This window comes from Colias eurytheme, chromosome 12 (genome assembly GCF_061535395.1).
Source record: "Colias eurytheme isolate Ceu_HAF_F1 chromosome 12, ilColEury1 Martin Lab GWU primary, whole genome shotgun sequence".
Classification (NCBI taxonomy): domain Eukaryota; kingdom Metazoa; phylum Arthropoda; class Insecta; order Lepidoptera; family Pieridae; genus Colias; species Colias eurytheme.
In genome coordinates, this window is record NC_142991.1 from 4612156 (window position 1) to 4626184 (window position 14029).

The 14029-nt window shown below is 34.1% G+C and overlaps 1 protein-coding gene across 1 annotated transcript in view; it reads right to left on the reverse strand.

Annotated features, from left to right (window-relative positions):
- LOC149903942 (uncharacterized) overlaps positions 1–14029 on the reverse strand; it is a 61031-nt gene that overhangs the window by 46509 nt on the left and 493 nt on the right. The window lies entirely within an intron of this gene.

The window sequence follows — 14029 nt, forward strand, 5'->3', positions numbered from 1 at the left end:
AAACGATTTTTAGAAGAAAAACCTTAGAATTATCTAATTATCACTACATAGTATAAAACAAAGTCGCTTTCCCTGTCCCTATGTCCCTATGTCCCTTTGTACGCTTAAATCTTTGAAACTACGCAACGGATTTTGATGCGGTTTTTTTTAATAGATAGAGTGATTCAAGAGGAAGGTTTATATGTATAATAAGATCCATTAAGTAGTGGAGAAGTACTGTTATTTTTGAGGTTTCTAATGTGATGTCGTAAAAAATTACATTTATTCCGCTTACATTGCAAACGCAGGCTGAACCCTACGAGTTTTATCAAAATAATGTACTAAGTATTATACACATTGAAAAGGTCTACAGAAAAGTCCGCGATGGTATATGTCTATCTCTTATGGATAATCCACAATAACTTTTTTTTGTCATTTACTTTTTACGACAAATAATGGCTAATTTTCGAAGCGATTTTAACCAATACAGCATTAATCCTTAACCAATTAAATACCATGGATACATTGTTCATTTAATATAGATCTATATGGCCCTTTACACCGTATGATTTAAGTGAATATTTTCGAAGATATTACAGATTTAAAAATTACGGGACGTAGCGTTTGCGGCCGCCCGGCTATGTATTTTATACCCGTGCGATGCCGGAGCGGGCCGCTAAATTTTAAAACCTATACAACGTTCACAATTTTTCTGTAGTGTATTTAGTATTAGCATTGCACCCGTGCGAAGCCGGGGCGGGTCGCTAGTGTGGGATAAACTTTAAATTTAAATGAAAAGAAAAGATTAAAAATACTATAATAGATTCTGCAATTTAAAACTATTCAGTCTTGCATGAATTAAAATAGCAATTATAATAATAATTGATTTTATTTTAATTAATTTGCCAGAGGAAAGTGAAGCGTACGCAATTTTTTTTTTCTATATTCACGCAACTGATGATGCAACGACTTAATTTGTTTACAAGCCATTCGTCATGAAGTAAATTATCTTATTCTTTAACCTAAGTAGCTGTTTATCAGAATAAAAATAATAATATGTACTTTCCATTTAAAAATAAAATCCCTTCTTTATTACCTATTTGAACAGGAAAATTTTTTAGTACCTACCCACATAAAATTATTAGTTTAGTAGGTACAAACAGAGTACCAAATTAGAGAAACAATTAAAAGTTTCTTACACCATTCATTAATCATAATCATCATAATTTTTTTAGTTAATAAATAGTATTATTCAGATAAATTATTATAATGTACCTACCTACATTATTAAATACCCATATACTTGGTACTGCAAATACCTACCGGATGGAAATTATAACACTCTATCAAAAGTAAATTCGTATAAAAATATACAAATTATTCATGAATGAGGTCAAGAATGAATCAACAGGAAAATCTATGTTCAAATTGGGTGAATATGATAAATTTTATATTAGAACGTGGTTATATAGGCCAATCGTATCTAAGGCAAATTATATATATTTCCTGCTCTATATATACTTACTAGCTTTCCGCCGGCGGCTCCACCCGCGGTTTCAAAGAAAAACTCGCATAGTTCCCGTTCCCGTGGAATTTCTGGGATAAAATCTTATATTACTTGTAGATAATGTAGCTTTCGAATGGTGAAAGAATTTTTAAAATCGGTCCTGTAGTTTATGAGCCTATTCATTACAATCAAACAAACAAAAAAACAAAGTTTTCCTCTTTATAATACACTAGCTTTCCGCCTGCGGCTCCGCCCGCGGTTTCAAAGATAAACTCGCATAGTTCCCGTTCCAGTGGAATTTCTGGGATAAAACCTATCTTATATTACTTGTAGATAATGTAGCTTTCGAATGGTGAAAGAATTTTTAAAATCGGTCCTGTAGTTTATGAGCCTATTCATTACAATCAAACAAACAAACAAACAAAGTTTTCCTCTTTATAATACATATATATTATATTAGTGTAGATAACATTTACTATGAACTACATTGAAATATGTAGAATATTAGAAGTGAGGATATAAATCATTGTTTGCTGTGTAGCTTTAGTAAATTGAGTCCGACTGAAGGAGGAATTAAAAAATAATATACTTTCCAATTAGAGAATGTAGAGAATTAAAGTGTGTATGTAGAAGGGTGTTCTTTATTTCAAGAAATTAAATTCAAGTGTACATATTATTTAATAGAACTATGTATCTGAATACTGAATATTATCTATAAGTACCTATCTAGTATTGATGTTATCTAATATCTGTTACATTAAATATCTTTTGATTCATGATGGTATTTAAAATGTCTTACATTACATACCTACGTGTGCTTTTTTATTTAAGTAACACATATTATTCGTCCATGGTAACACATAATGATAAAGACAGAGACAAAAAAGACTTCAAATTAATTACTGCAGTTTTCTCTAATTGTTTCATTGTAACAATAATTTTTAATATATAAACTCATTCTTATCTGGGGAAAGCTGAATTCACGTGTAAAAAAGTACCTACTTATTGGAAAACAAATATTTACAATATTTGTGCCGGTTTAGTTAGAGTTTGGTAATATTTTTGGATTATCCTCCAAAATTAACGCAGCGTGTTTATTTTAGGCGAGTTAAATAGAGGGCAAGACCCTTTATTTCGTACTATTTAAAAGCGAGCGTTACTAACAATTTTAGAACACTCAACAAATATTTCATTCTAAATAAAAGTGTTTCATCTTTACTGGCAAAGGACGAAAATAAGTTTATCTATTCTTAGATAAGCAACAAAATTAAATGACAAAGCGACATATGTTCCCAAGATGCGACGGAGACACGGAGCCACACCGGAAATATGAAAACGATATATCTAAGCGCCCCCTGCGACGCATCTCAATCATCCACTAATAAGCAGACGGAAGGAAAGTAATCTAGACAAAAGTGTATATTTAGACGGCTAGAAATAGATCGAAAGGTGAGCTACGTGCGGCGGCCCCACGGTTAAAAATATACCGTGCTATCGCCCTAGCAACGATCAGCCTCCCTTGCATGCTACAGGAAAACTGCGACACTACTCCGTGCTTGTGTTGGCCAGATACCACGCTAGGAGGAAATGATAACGAGCTTACTGTAAAGGATACCGCAATTAGCTGCGAACTTTTAATGGGCGCGAAGCTTGATTGTAGTTGTTAAGGAAATCTTATGCTTTGTTTATTTGACTAAGTATAGTTTTTGCACACTGGATGGTTCAAAACATGTAATGTGAACTACTTACTTCATTTTGTAACTATTAGTAGATTCAGTGTCACTTCCTTTGTAGAACAGAAGTTTGAAGTAACTTTTAGTCTTAACTCTACAAATCCAATACATGTTTCAGTTCAGTTGCCTTTAGTTTCATTAAAAATTATACCTTTTAAATCGTGTGCGGGACAGCCCCAATGTAATCATGCACTGTATAGCGAGTCGGCTCGACTGCTGGTATGTAAACCACTGCTGCAAACTGTCTGCTTCCTTGATAGCTTTGTAGCGATGGAGTGCGATTTCTAGCAGTCTTAATAAATTGTATTTTTACTACATATTTACTAGATAGGTTACTTGAACAAATAAATGAATTATTATTATTAAATCTCGTAACACAAAGGAATTGACGATCTCTACAAGCTCCGACATATAATACGGTAAACAGAAGAAAAAGATTTAACACGTGCTGGACTGTAATTTTATCTTTGTAAATACACGGTGTATTTGTTCTACAAGTAATAATAATACTATTAGAGGTGTGTACCGCCATTAATTAACCAATTAGGTTTAACCAATTAACGGTATACGTAGTTGAACCACTGGGACAGAGAACAGCCTGCAGCCTGAAGCAAAAATAAGCAAATATTTTACATGAAATATGTTGACCCAGGTTCTGTTTGTATAAGATCTTCTGAGAAGAACCATGATAGGTTGTATTTGTACTGATATTCATATGATTATATTTATAATCATCGTATTTATTAATCGGTACGCATAATTTTCATGAGAATATACTTTACTTAGGAGGGTAGTTTTAAATTCACCTCCATTTTCTTTGGGGAATTCTTATATGAATGAGTCTTTTAATTTAAGGACAAAGTATTGTATAGGTATTTCTTTTAAAAGATGCAAGATGTAATACGTAAACAGTAAACACACGATTAAAGAACGAAAATGCAAAAATTAATTAACTCATCAAAAAGCCAATTAAAAAATCACACAGGACATTTTGAAACTCCCATCACAGACAATCGTTTAGAAACTGAAAATTTATAAGCTCAGAATGATGAGGTTGTATAAATCTCACGCTGTCACGTGAGATGATCGAGGAGATGTGCACAGAAAAGCTTAGAAAGGCAGTCTGGCGCCAAAGGTATCCGGGTGGTCATACTCCGCGTTTATGGTAGCGCAATCGACCAATAAGGCTGCATAACAAAACACCCTATACGTCTTTCAAACTTCACTCATTTATTACGAATGCCTTTAAGGCCTCCGATGAATTGATGTCGGCCGTTTCTACGGAAATAATAAATTTATTTTTGTTGAGCACTTTATAGATGTACCTACCTACATAGCGTGGTAATAGATAGTTCATATCGCTTGGGGCTTACCTAGTGTATCTACTAAAACTTCGTGACTGTAATAGCAATTTTTAACGTTTACGGAACGTGATTTTATAGAAAAGGTATATGAGCAATAATAGCATAATAATTGTAACTGTCAATTCAAGAGAAAAATATAGAATTTCTTATCAGACACTTGTAGAGTGTGCAGAACGGTTGGCAAGACAATAGAAATAGGGGATGAATTGACATATGTTTAGATGAATTGTATTGTATTTAAATGTAAAGATGTAATAGACAATCCGTCTATTATTAGATCAGGTTTCCTGTACTTTCATAAAAACTAATTTATAGGAATAGTAAAGAAAAAAATCACTGGTCCTGTAAAAATTGGCCACAGCTAGCACAGGTAGCCAACTCAATCGCCAGAAATAACCATCACCTATTTACATGTTCAGATATGTTGCAGGTATCTTATTTATTAATAAACAACTCAAAGACTGTTCCAAGTTAATATAGAAAATGCTCAAGTTCATCTTCCCTAAACACAGTTACATAACGGTGACCTAAATAGAAACAGCGAAGTAGACAAATTGCAAAGGCATGAATGCATTAGAGGCCCCTGAGGCTGTTTGCAGTGTCATGTATCAGCCAGGAGATGCTTGCGTCATTTCGCGGAAAACGCGGTGTCGCCTTCCCAACGTCCGATTTATATTTCATACTCGATTAGTCAAACAGCCGACCATAGGCATTACAATACGACCACCACGAGATACCAATAACGACCTTATCACTTTCAACATAACTGCGATTATCACTCGACAATCAGAGCAGGGAATCTTATGAGAATAGTGGACAATGTCAATAGTATTCCAGATGCCGATACATTTGGTTTGTTAATATTCAATTATACATCTATGCCAATGACGTCGAAAAGTAAATTTATGTGACGAGTTGAATCAAAACATTGAATTATTTTTTTTCATAAAATACGAAATATATAATAGATATTATGTGCATAAACAACTCTAGTCTTGAAACAAATGCTACATGCACCACCTCAGAAAGTCAGAAGGTCCTTTTGAAACTTCCCATAAACATAAACACTTAAAAAGTTTCCTCTTTAACAACGTTTCCTTATGTCCCAAATCACCAATCTATTTGGAATGGCCACATGAAATAGAAACTATTCAGTTCTCACGGAAACCGATTCCCGCACAAAAGGTACGACATAGTAAATGTAAGTCAAGGATGTTCCGACTTGCGATGTCTTTGGACCGTGGGAGTATCCTCGGCCTGTGCGCACGTGAGCCTGAACTAGCCCTGAAAACGTTACGGATCTACTGGATCCCATACTCGGTTATAATGGCTGTTTTCGGAAATGAGCTTCATGATGCTATGAGTCAGGTCAGTATGTAGGTCAGGTCTGGGAAATAAGTGCGGTCTAATATGGTCTGTTCTGCAGTGAAACTGGTGCTAGTGAGATTTTTAAGTTTTGGAGATAACTACTATTTTGAAGTGTTAACGATGAGTATGAAATTTCTTTGCTCAGTCATATCACAAAAACTACAGAGCGCGCCGGTGAGCTTTTTCTAAGTATCGTTTTTATTTAATTCATGCGTTTCTATTAGGCTGAAATACTAGGTCGCTTGTCAAACCACATTTCAAATACATTTTAAGCGCGATAAAATTTCCTCAATAAATGTATTTCCATTCATCGTTTTCTTTAAGAATGGCAAATCGTATATTTATGCGCGACTTAGCATTTTAATTTATTTTTTGTAACGCTCTATACCTAAACTACAGCAGACTCGAGACCGATAGAGCGTTCATATATTATACTGTAACCGACTTAACGTTATGGTAAACATTGGTTTTAATAAACGTATTCAATTAGATATGATTTATTAGCGCGATGACAGCTGAAATTCGAATTATGTATTAAGCATGACCGTAGTGATTATGAGGGCGAAGGAGAGCGGTGCGGATATAAACAGTCTTAGTGAGGTTCATTCAATTAGTGTCAGGACTCGGAGTGGGAGTCAGGTCGTCATTGAAGGGCCGCGAAGGGGACCAGGCCCGCGGGCGGCGCGGGGCGGGGGCCGGGGCGAGCGGGCCGCGGGGGGCGGGGGGCGAGCCAGGAGCAGGAATATTCAAAGCGTGAGAACGCCGCGCGACCCGCATGCCGCGACTTCACTCACATATCTCACGCGCAACCTCTGCGACACACACCCCGCCAAAAGCCACTCTATCGTCACACGGGTAGAGTCGCAATTCACGTTTCCGCGGTTTGCGGTTATCGCTCAGAACATTCGAGGACAATACTTTTCTAGTTTAGGTACGGCTGGCATTGGCCCGGATACTATCGATGAGCGCGCGCGTCCATTCGCTACATACGACGACAACTCATAATAATACATTACTCATCGGCTGGAATGTTTCCAAGACATCCTTTATCAGAGATTCGCATTTTTCACCTTTTTGTTTCGAATGTAAAATGTTGAAATAGACAAATTGCTATTTCTGGTATTTAATTATGACGTCCGAGCAATTTATTTACAGTTAATAAAATTTAAATGGTTGAACAAAAAAGCATGGTTATAGATTTTTTTATGACCTCCGAGTATATTTGCGGGATGCCGAAACTTTTTGTTCCTTCAGTAGACTGGTGATTAGAAATTCTTATAAGTTTGTGAGGATTTTTTTGATGTACAAATATCTAGATGTGCGGACAACGTGTTTATAATATGATAGGTCGCCTTTCGCGTGTGTACAATAAAAAAGAAATATTTGTTTGTTAATCACGTGAGCCCGTGAACAAAGCTCGACGTCAAAAACTGTGAATCGACATTAATGGTCCTTTTATTGCCGGAGCGTCGTCGGAGCGCGCTGTGGGCGTGTCGTTAAATGTTTTCTTTCGTCAATAACTAGGCGATTTTATTTTTGCGGTAACAGTTCATGGAAATGTATGAGGGAAATGAACAGGAATAACTCGGTACATGAAATCGGTGTTATTTCGGTGGTCTAAATGAACAAATTGTAATTCTGAATTTCAATTTTCAAATTTCAGTAGTAATAGGTACGTACATTCATAATTTATATTATTAGTTATTCATTTTAATTTTTATCTGTTGTTGTATTGTATTAATTTTATCTTATTTCGTAGACTGTAAGTTAATTTGTTTATGTTGTAAATAGTGTATTTGTATAGAATTATGGTGTTAGTCAGTACCGCATTGGGTTTATTCTGTAAAGGTTATTGATTTATGTAATAATAAATAAATAAATATTCTTTGCTTTTTTAATTCTTAATTGCCCTATTGACTGATTTATGTGAATAACGTATTTTAAATGCTGTAAAGTGTAAACTAAGGCTGTAAAAATACTTACCTATCCGCTCTAATTAAAAATACCATTTCCTTCAGTTTCTAAATAAGAATATTCAGTTTATAAGAATATTAGAAAATTTTTAAATTGTATTTAGGTAGGTAGATACCTAAATATGAAGCGGCATAAAATAAAATAAAAGTACTGATAGAAATTTAAAACATGATAGGTATTATTTAATTATGTAGGTATCAGTCATAAATTAACTTTAATCACATCATATCAATATTATTTAAAACATGAGAAACATAATTAATAAATTCATGAACTTGATTATAATTGTAATTTAATTTTTACATTTAACTTGTAAGTACTTAGGTACCTACATAGTTACATTAACATACATAAATTATCTTTTGATTTCTTAAACTTAATTTTGGTCATGTAGAGTTTCAGGCTTCAGCCCACTTGGTAGAAAATGTATTTAATAAGTGCTTAAATAAAATTTGCAATAAGAAGAGAAAATGTACCTATTCATTTCACATATTATCTTGAGGAATTAAGTGGGTAAAATGGTTTGAAAATTATCACGAAAAAAATAATTTTGCTAGGTATATTAAATAAATACCTATTATAACCATTATTATATTTTGCCACAAATAATACAAAAATAGAGTTCAGCCAAATCAGAAATAAAATGTGCAAGCAATATAAATTTTCATCGCTATATATATATCGCAATACCTACTATTGAATTTTGCATTACATCTTAAAAACACGTGAAAACTATTACATGGGCGTATTGTAAAATATCCAGTTAAAATTTAGCAATATCTACACTATCATTCTAACGAACGTCATAACTTCAAACAAATTTCCAAACGTTCAAAAAACAATCGACGCGGAATAAAAAAAAGAAAAATAAAAAAAAAACACATTCGTAAATTTGAAATTGGAATCGAAATGAAAATGCAGGGGTTGCGTAGTTTTCGGGGCCCCGTTCGTCGACCTCGTTCGGGCCCGCTCGTTGACGCGCCGTTTCCCGCGCTCCACCCCGCGGGCCCCCGGTCGCCGCCCGTAGATAGCGGCCCAGATGCGCTCAACTCGCGTACCGTCTGAAGATTATTTTCGCACTTTATATAATATGTTTGCGTTTTTCAGTTGTTGGACTATTTTTTTGTTTCATTGCTCTTGGATGTTTATTTGTAGGTGCACGTAGTATTATTATGGATGATTATTATGAATATTTTACGATATTTTACATGAATATCATTGAAGACTATAAATGTAATCCTGAGTTTCTTTCGATTATATATAAGTAGCGAGTAGCACCTCAAATATCAATATTATGTCAGGAGGCTGATGAGCCTTTATTCGCCGTTGTTACAACAATTACTAAGCTACTACTGATTATTAATCCCTGTTTGTCTTTTAATAGTTAATACGTTAGTGATTATAATAAGTATATAAAGGGAAAATAAATTTTCATATAAATTACACATTTGTTTAATTAAAGCATTTATCTATTCATATTGATGTTCATGTTATGTACGTACATGATTTATTACAATTATTTACTCTAAATGATCTTTGATTTATGACCGCATATTGTAATAATTACATATTTTACAATAACTGTGACATAAATGGTGATTTATAGTTTAATTTAAATATGCACGACATTGTCCTACATAGTAAAACGTGCAGCCAACCAAATCCTTTTGAAAAAGGAGCACAAATCGGAAAAGCGGGCCGCTAGTTGGCGACCCCTGGCCGCCGCTCCGCCGCCGCTTCGCCCTAATTAAACAATAATCGAAAAACTACAATGAACGGGCGCGCGGCTCGCTGTCCCCCCCCCCCCCTCCTGCCCCCGCGGCCCGCGCCCGCTTGTCCCCCGCCCGCACCGCGCCGTCCCGCGCCACCCGCGCGCCTTGTGACGTCACCATTGCACTCCTCATTATCGCCTCTCGGCTAGAACGCAATGCGCTACAATACATATGGCTCACTTACAAAAACTATGTACGCCGATGTCGCTCCGAGCCGCGAGCCGCGAGTCGAGCGGTGTGCGGTGTGCGGTGCTCACTGTACGGTGTACGGCCGCTAGTCACAAGTGGCGAGCGTCGCCCGCGACACGCGATACTGAACGCGACGTGATCTTGCGATATTTTCGTCGACAATGTTACTTTAAATATCGATCGACTTTTAATAGATCTCGATTGGCATTTGCGGTTCGCTTTATTGCGACTAAAAATACTTCGGATACATTCCTTATCGCGACAAACTTACTTTTAATTTTATTTTGTTTATAGGTACTACAACGAAGATACAATGTCATAAGTATATTAATGTCTGCCAAATAATTTTATAATGACATAAATAAAAGCTGTCTCTACATAACTTATAACTCCTATTACGAATTTTCCTCTCAAATAAATGTACCTACAATGTAAAGCATTTTGTTAGTACATATAATAATATGTATTTGTCTATCACGTTTATTTAATTATATAGTTTTATAACTAGGTACTCATAGCTTAAAGTACAATTTTATCGAACTACCCAGCTAGGAGCTCTATCTATGAAAAATTGTAAAAAAATTGTAGAGCGTTTACAACCCTAATAGATTGACCACATTACAGCATTAGTGAAGAACTTTTCTCCAAATACATTTCCCAACGATATTTATAAAAAAAAGAAAGCACATTTGATTATTCTATTGTTATTCGATATCTAAGCTGTTTAACATTGGACACTAGAAGCGATACAGTCCATTGCGCCGTTAGAAATAACGGACGCAATAATTTGACGCATATTCACGGCAATGTACTTCTGTACTTTTTTATTGCTTTTCAATATTTTTTGTTATCGCGAGCTTTATTTGATAATCAGTGGAAATGTACCTATTAGTGAAGATTAATCAAATGGTTCTGTACAAAAAATCCTTAATCACCACTACTAGACAACAATGTGAAACAACGATATACAGTTAATTGTTAAAACATTACAGTATTACAGTAATTAACTATTTATTAACGAGGAAATAAATGTTTGTCAATCTATCCTATGTAATGTACCTACTAAGCTACCAATCGATAGAAAATCAGATGTACAATATTTTAAACAAGCATTTACGTCCAGCTTCATTACTTAGGTGAAACATTTCGTGTTGTAATCAATGAAAATCTGTATCGCTATAGAGGTAGAGGGAATTCGTCACTTGGTATATACTCTACGCAAGCCTACGTACTCAAGCTTAATTACGTAGGTACTATGAAGGGTGAACGGCTAGAAAGGCCGCTCCACTAGTAGGTACCAAAGTATAAAGAGCATTATACATAGGTACTATGCTAGTACTTTACGCGAAGTACGGTTACGCGCAGTGCGTCATCAACCGCGTCACATAAAGCGTGATTGATGTTCCCGTGTTGCTCAATATTTTCATTTCTTTGATTTTTATTTTAATTTAGTATCTGATATAAAATGCTGTGACCTTAGCTGTGACGTTATATCGTCAAAATTTATCCTTAAGGAAAATAAGGTATTCCTATATGTTTTGTTTATCTCTTATCAATATAATATATGTAATATAATATAAACAGCTAATACTTGTATTGTAACTACAGCTGAAATGTATGTTAAGACATTCATCATCATAACAATACCGGCGCTACTTAGACAACTCTATCATATTTAAAAGCTTAGATATATAAGATATCTCTTAAAATTGCAGTAACAAGGATAAACAAACAATTTCGTCTCATATTATAAATGTATCTACCATACAAATTCATATTAGTACCTACCGCAAAAAAACCAATGACCCCAAAGTCAAAGTAACAAATCAAGAATGAAAACATATTTTGGGCACGTTAATTAATTTTAATTAATAGATTATTTAATTTTCCTCCAAAATACGACATGCATACCTATCAAAAGCCAAATTTAATATCCTCCCCAGATTGAATAACCATTTCATTTTCTGTAATTGAGTATCAACTAACAAACAATCCTATACAAAAACATTCTCACAAACTATTTATTAATAGGACGATTTTAATTCGTAGCCCGCATCCCATTAGAAAGGCCTCGCGTTGTAAGAATCAATGTATGTCTCAATAATTCATAGATCGCGGTTCCAGTCTAGACAATACGGTAATTACGTACCTTTATGAATGCTAATGCTTACTATAAGGCGACTGCAAAATACGACTATGTTTCCACACTTTATGTTATAGACGGCGATAATATAAATTAGTTACAATTTATATGAAACTCTCCGTATTAATTTATACATAGAGTAACGTAAAAAACATAGAATAAGTAATGATCCATAGAGAGTATTAGGAGATATATGTGTGTTGAATATTTATGTTTTATCCGTTGCTGAGAAAATTATTTTCAATATGTTATTGTAGCATGCAATAAGGAAACTATAGATTCGATAGAGTCCTCTTAGAGACAAATCGCAATATTTGACTCTACATTTGGTATCGTCGAACCAATACGGTAGTTATCAAAATATAGTACTTCTACTTTATAATTCGGTCGTCGTAGTAGAAAGGATATAATATATATAAGATATCTTTCATCTTAAATAAATGTGTATTATATCCTTTATAGAACAAGAGAAGAAGAAGAAGATAAACTTTTTGAAAAGTAGTAAATTTTCTGTTGTTGTGAATCTTGAAACAAGCAATCGCTCTACTAATATTTCATCGCTTCTATAAAGCCTTCCTATTAAATAGAGATGGAATAAATCTTCATAATAATCATTAAATTGTGTCCAATTATATAATGCTGCAATAAATGCACTAGTTCGCATTCTCATTGATATCGAGCGAAGTTGCAATGCGACGTTTTCTTCCACGTGTAGGTATGTTTGCATGGGAAGTGATCCATTTTATACAATTATATTATTCAATATGAAACGTATGTAAACGTGTCGTTAATATGTTTTTCTTGCGCTTTGTGTTTCTGTTCCTGTAAGCACTTATACACTTCCTTGAAGTTATCGTATAAAATGATGTGTGACAAAATAAAGTGCAATTTTTGCAGACAGACTGAACTAAAATGGTGATATGAAAAATGACTAATATAAGGGACGTTTTTAAGATGAGTTAAAACATATGTTTCACAATATTTATGAAATTAAACATGAAACATCGATAGATAAACGATGTTAAAAATCATATTGTGAAACTTCAACACATCAAAACACTTCCCAAGATTATATTTAAAATACACAAGTATTAGATTTACCTACCTATTTTGAAGAAGAAGATTAGGAAAATAAGTTGGTATCTGAAAATTTATTCCATGACATAATAATAAAAATTTACAGTGTATTGTTAAATAAACTTGCGAATAAGCTTTTTACATGAATTTCACATGAATTAAGTTTAGGTACCTAGGTACTACAGGTAGGTATTTTACATTTACGATAAGGTTGTAATAAAATGATTGAAGAAAAATTATGTAATGCTTTCCTACTATTATTTAACAGTGTACTATTCAAAATCACTGACCACGGTTATTGATACGCCCGTATTTTGAAATACTGTTAATATTAAATTTCGAACTTCTTTCAGTGTATGATAGAGTTCATATTGGCTTGAACATGAAACTAATGTCATTCCTTTAAGTGGCACTTTAAAATTAATCATGTAGAGTTTTCAAAGAATCGAAGGGTTTCGACTTATTAAACATTTAAAAATGCGAAAGCTCGTCACGCTTTGTCAGTTCAGCAACAAAGTTACATGAACATTTTTCAAATACATTATAAATAAACGGTATTATCTAAGGCGTTCAATAACCTAATAATGGTATCCAAATACAAATAGAAGTAATCAAAACAGAATCCCACTCAGGTGGAACATTGAATGTTAGAATTATCCCATCATTCGCAATAACACGCGAAGTTGTATACTGCCATTAACATTTAGGAACGTCATTAAAAACATTATATTTTCAGTTTGAATGCAATTATGACCTCGCGTTCAATAAATAATTAGTATACATAAGTACACACATTTGTTATTGTCTCTTGTTTACAAATAAATAGCTAATTACGCGCATTCAAGACGCATAAATAAGATCGACCGCTGCAGTTGTTTACGCACACGAGACAGTTAAAGATATAGACAATAAATTAAAGGCTG